This window comes from Nannospalax galili, unplaced genomic scaffold, assembly GCF_000622305.1.
Source record: "Nannospalax galili isolate Female #2095 unplaced genomic scaffold, S.galili_v1.0 scaffold449, whole genome shotgun sequence".
Classification (NCBI taxonomy): Eukaryota; Metazoa; Chordata; class Mammalia; order Rodentia; family Spalacidae; genus Nannospalax; species Nannospalax galili.
Window position 1 is genome coordinate 2,009,045 of NW_008360312.1, and position 4,425 is coordinate 2,013,469.

The window sequence follows — 4,425 nt, forward strand, 5'->3', positions numbered from 1 at the left end:
CATAACTAAGATTAACTAAGCGAAAATATTTTTGTAGTTTTCACATTCTATTTGAGCTTACTTTAGCTCTCTCTCTCTCTCTCTCTCTCTATATATATATATATATATGTCTAAAATATAGCTTCACTGTGAGTCCCTGAAACCCACTGTCTAGACCAAGTTGCCCTTGAACTTGCACTGCTCCTCCTGCCTCTCCTTTCTGAGTGCTAAGATTACAATCAAGCACCACTTTGCTGTTATCTTTTTTCATGCTACCTTTAACTGAAGCTGACTTATGTCCTCTGTTCTTTTTTATTTTCCCAGAGACCAGGCTGGCCTTGAACTCACAGAGATCTGCCTGCCTCTGCCTCCCGAGTACTGGGATTAAAGGTATGCACCACCATGCCCGGCTAATAATGTTAATTTTATATTACTTCTTTGGTGTATATGGTCCTTGAATTTAAAAATTAATTTCAAATACTGAGGGCAACGGCTCAGCTCCTGAACAACAGTTATCAGATACATTGTCAGGTCTGACAGCCTCAGATGGAAAAAAGCCAGTCATGCAGTTCCTTTGCCAACCGTTGGGCTGCCCTCAAGGCAGCCTGAGTGTTTTAGAAACTTACAGTCACCTCGCCATCCTGCAGCAGCTGCAGGAGACTACTAAAAAAAAGTACTGCTGCTGAATACCCGATGCCTGCTTCTGGAGTCCCGCTCCAGGCTGGCTGCTCAGACCTTTGAAGACATCACTCCATGATGAACCTCAGTGAACTCCGAATGACCCTGCTCACCCTGCAGCTCTTCTCATTCATGTAAGGGAGAGAGCATTCACCAGCTGGCTCAACAGAAAGTTCAAGTCTGTTCAAGTCTATGATTGGTCTGTATGTAAAGTGTGATGTGTGGAACAAGAAGCTGTGCTGTGACTTACTAAAATTAGAGTGTTACACTGGCTTGGTGTTCAAGTTGGCTAAGAGACACCCTCCTGTGCAACATTTGCCCAATAAAATACTTTTTCCAAATAGACTTTTCTTGTCAATGTGCAATGTATGTCCTGAGTAGAGTGACCTGAGCTGGTGGCACGAAGAGGAGTTGAGGACACCAACAGCAGGGCAACAAATGGCAACAGGAGTAGCAGTGGTGGAGGTGGCACCAGAGTAGTGGCAAGACAGGGTTCTGTAGATCAACTGGAGGCAGAAAATATGGGAAACAGAGGCAGTAGAGTCAAAGAAAGGTGGACACACAGAGAAGGAAGAGACTAGAAAACCCCAAACCAGGGGATTGTGGGCCCTACTCACAGAAAGATTTTTCTAAGGGATCACGGTCCTAACACCCGAGGTCCAACAGCTGCAACTGATGAAAGATGCTTATTAGGCCTGGGGTGATGGCTCATGCCTCCCAGTGCTTGGGAGGCAGAAGCAGGTCAATCTCTGAGATCGAGGCCAACCTGGTCTACATAGCCAGTTCCTGGCCAGCTGGGACTACAGGGAGACCTTGTCTCAAAAAAAAACAAACAGAAAATTATATGTATTCATTCCTTGCTGTCACTGCTGTGACAAAATACCTGTCAAAAACAATTTAAGGGTTTCTTTTGGTTTATGGTTTAATGGGATACAACCACAGTAGTTGAGATGGCATGTAGGAGAAGGAGACTGTTGGTCCCATTCCATCCAGTCAGCAAGCAAAGACAGGTGAATGCTACAGTTCCATCTGTGTTTGTTTCTCTCTATATTCTGTTCAGTATTCCAGCCCATCACATACAGGGTGGTACTCCTTCAGTTAAACCTCTCTAGAAATACCCTTACAGATTTATTAGTTATTTTTCTTACTGCAATGACAACAAACCTTACAAAAGCAACATAAGGAAGGAAGGGTATATTTTGACTCACAGCTTGAAGGTATCATCATGACAGGACAAGCATTGTGGCAGAAGCTTGAGATAAGCTGGCCACATTGTGATACTATCAGGATGAGCTTGTCTAGCATTACAACAATGAATTCTTTTTCTCCATTGATTTAAGGAACAAAAAAGTTGGGGAAGCAAAGTCCCCTGACCCTGGCAAATTTGAAAGTTCCAAGGAACTGTTCTTCTGGTGGGAAAAAGCTGACCAAGTTTTTGTTCTAAATGTGAGAAGAATGAGGAATTTGGCCATCTTAAATGCTTAAGTGAAAATTATATTTATTCACCTAGAGCCTCTTTTTCCCTATCTGCCTACCTGCCTACCTGCTGGGATCTGTCTGACACCTAGTCCTCAATTGCACCTGCAGCAAGGAAGCAGAGGGTGATGAATACTAGTGCACAGCTCACTTTATTGTGTTTACTCAGCCTCGGACCCCAGCCCATGGAATGGTGGCATGCACATTTAGTGGGTTTTTCCACCTCAACCAATATAGAAACGCTCTCACAGATTTGCCCAGAGATTTTTTTCCTATAATTTTAGGTTTTCTCAGGTGGACAATCAATAACTATCACACAGACATACCTAGAAGTCTGTCTCATAGGTGACTCTATATCTAGTCAAGCTAAAAATAAAAATTAACTATTATGAAGGGTAATACTAGCTGGCACTGAATGATGTCATCACTAGTTTCTTCTAAAAACTGAAGATTACAGTAGCTGTTGAGTGCTAGATCAAGGCAATAAAACCCAAATCTACAATCCTTCAACCTAGTGATAAATCTCTTGACCCTTAAGCCTGAAGCCATAAGCCTCCAGTTCTCCACCCTAGGAGCGCCTGTCATGCTACTCTGGAGCCTTTGATATCTTAGGGCCTGAAATTATAAGGGAATCTTATAATTGTAACACACAAGTACATCCCTATTTACACTTTCCTGGCTAAGGATGTTGAACATTTAAGAAAAATATTTTTCACCCACTTGTATTTGATCTTTGGAAGACTCTCTGATTAGTTCCATGTACCAATTTTAACTGGGTTGCTTGTTTCATGATGTTTAATTTTTTTGTATATTCTAGATACTATCCCTCTATCAGATGGATAGCTGCTAAAGACTTTTTCACATAGATTGGTATGTTGTGTTTTCGTTTTCTTTCAATTCCAGGAATTTTAACTTTTTCTGCTTGATTTTATCCTTGAGTTAATTATCATATAGTGTCATGTTGTTTCATTTCCATAAATTTCTGGACTTTCTGGGGTTTCTTTCACTGTTGATGTCCATCTTTATTCCATTATTGTCTAATAGAATGCAGAATGTTGTTTCAATTTATCTATATTTGTTTAAGACATGCTTTGTGTCCTAATAACTGGTTGATTTTGGAGAAAGATTGTCTGCTGAGAAGAATGTGTATTCTTCAGTATTTGGGTGGAATATTCTGTAGGTGTTTGTTAGGTCCATTTGATTGGTAAGGCTACTTAACTCCTGAATTTCTCTGTTTAGCTTTTTTCCAAATAGCCTGGTTATTGTTGAGAGTGGTGTTACTGGTCAACAGCTATCCCTGTGCTGACGTTAGTCTGTTGTTTTCCTCTTCTTTTAAATTATTTTTGTTGAATCATTGTGCCTTTTATGCAATGTATTTTCTCATATTTTGATCCCTTCCATATCTTCACTGCCCTTACTAATCTCCCACCAAATTTATGTACTCTAATTTATATTAAGGCCTTTAGAGTTAGGTTTATGTCCCCAAATGCCTTCACTGTGGGTTCATCCACTGGAACTTGGTCAACCTTCTAAGAGTCTCACCATTAAATGAGACTGATTTTCCTCTTTCCAACAGTCATTGGTTGCCAGTAGTTCCTAAGTTAGGATTGGGGTTTCTTACCTACTTCCCCATATCAATAATGGTATTTTGTCTGGCTTGAACTTATGTGGGACTTGTCCATGCTGTCACTATTGCTGTGCGTTCATATAAATAACTGGCTAACTGTTTAGAAAACTCAGTTTCCTTTTGGTTATCCATCTTCTCTGGCTCTTACAATCTTTCCACTACCTCTTCCACAATGATCTCTAAGCCGTAGAAGGAAGATGTTTGATATAGGTGTCTATTCAGGAATGAGCACTCCTACTCTCCAGCCTCTTGTTCTCTACACATTGACTAGTTGTGAGTCAATGAGAGAGTTGAGAGATGCATTAATCTATAGATATAACAATAAGTCCTTAGAAATAAGTTTAATACTATATATACTTATCAGAATAGTTGTATTAGGTTTCCCCCCATGGCCTGTGGGCTGTCTAGTCTCAGGATCTTAGGCTTGATATCATTGTCAGGTATAGGCTCCATCCTATAAAGAAGACCTTAAATTCAAATACAAAGTAGTTGGTTAGTCCTATGATATTTCTGACACTGTTGCCCCAGTGGGCATATCTTCCAGGCCAGTTAGTTGTTGTTGATGTAGCTCACAGAATTCACAGTTGGGTAAGGTTCATGCTAAATTTTCTCTTCAGGTAGCTTGCATAGCATATTCTAGTTCTATAAAAGCTAGAGGGTAGAAA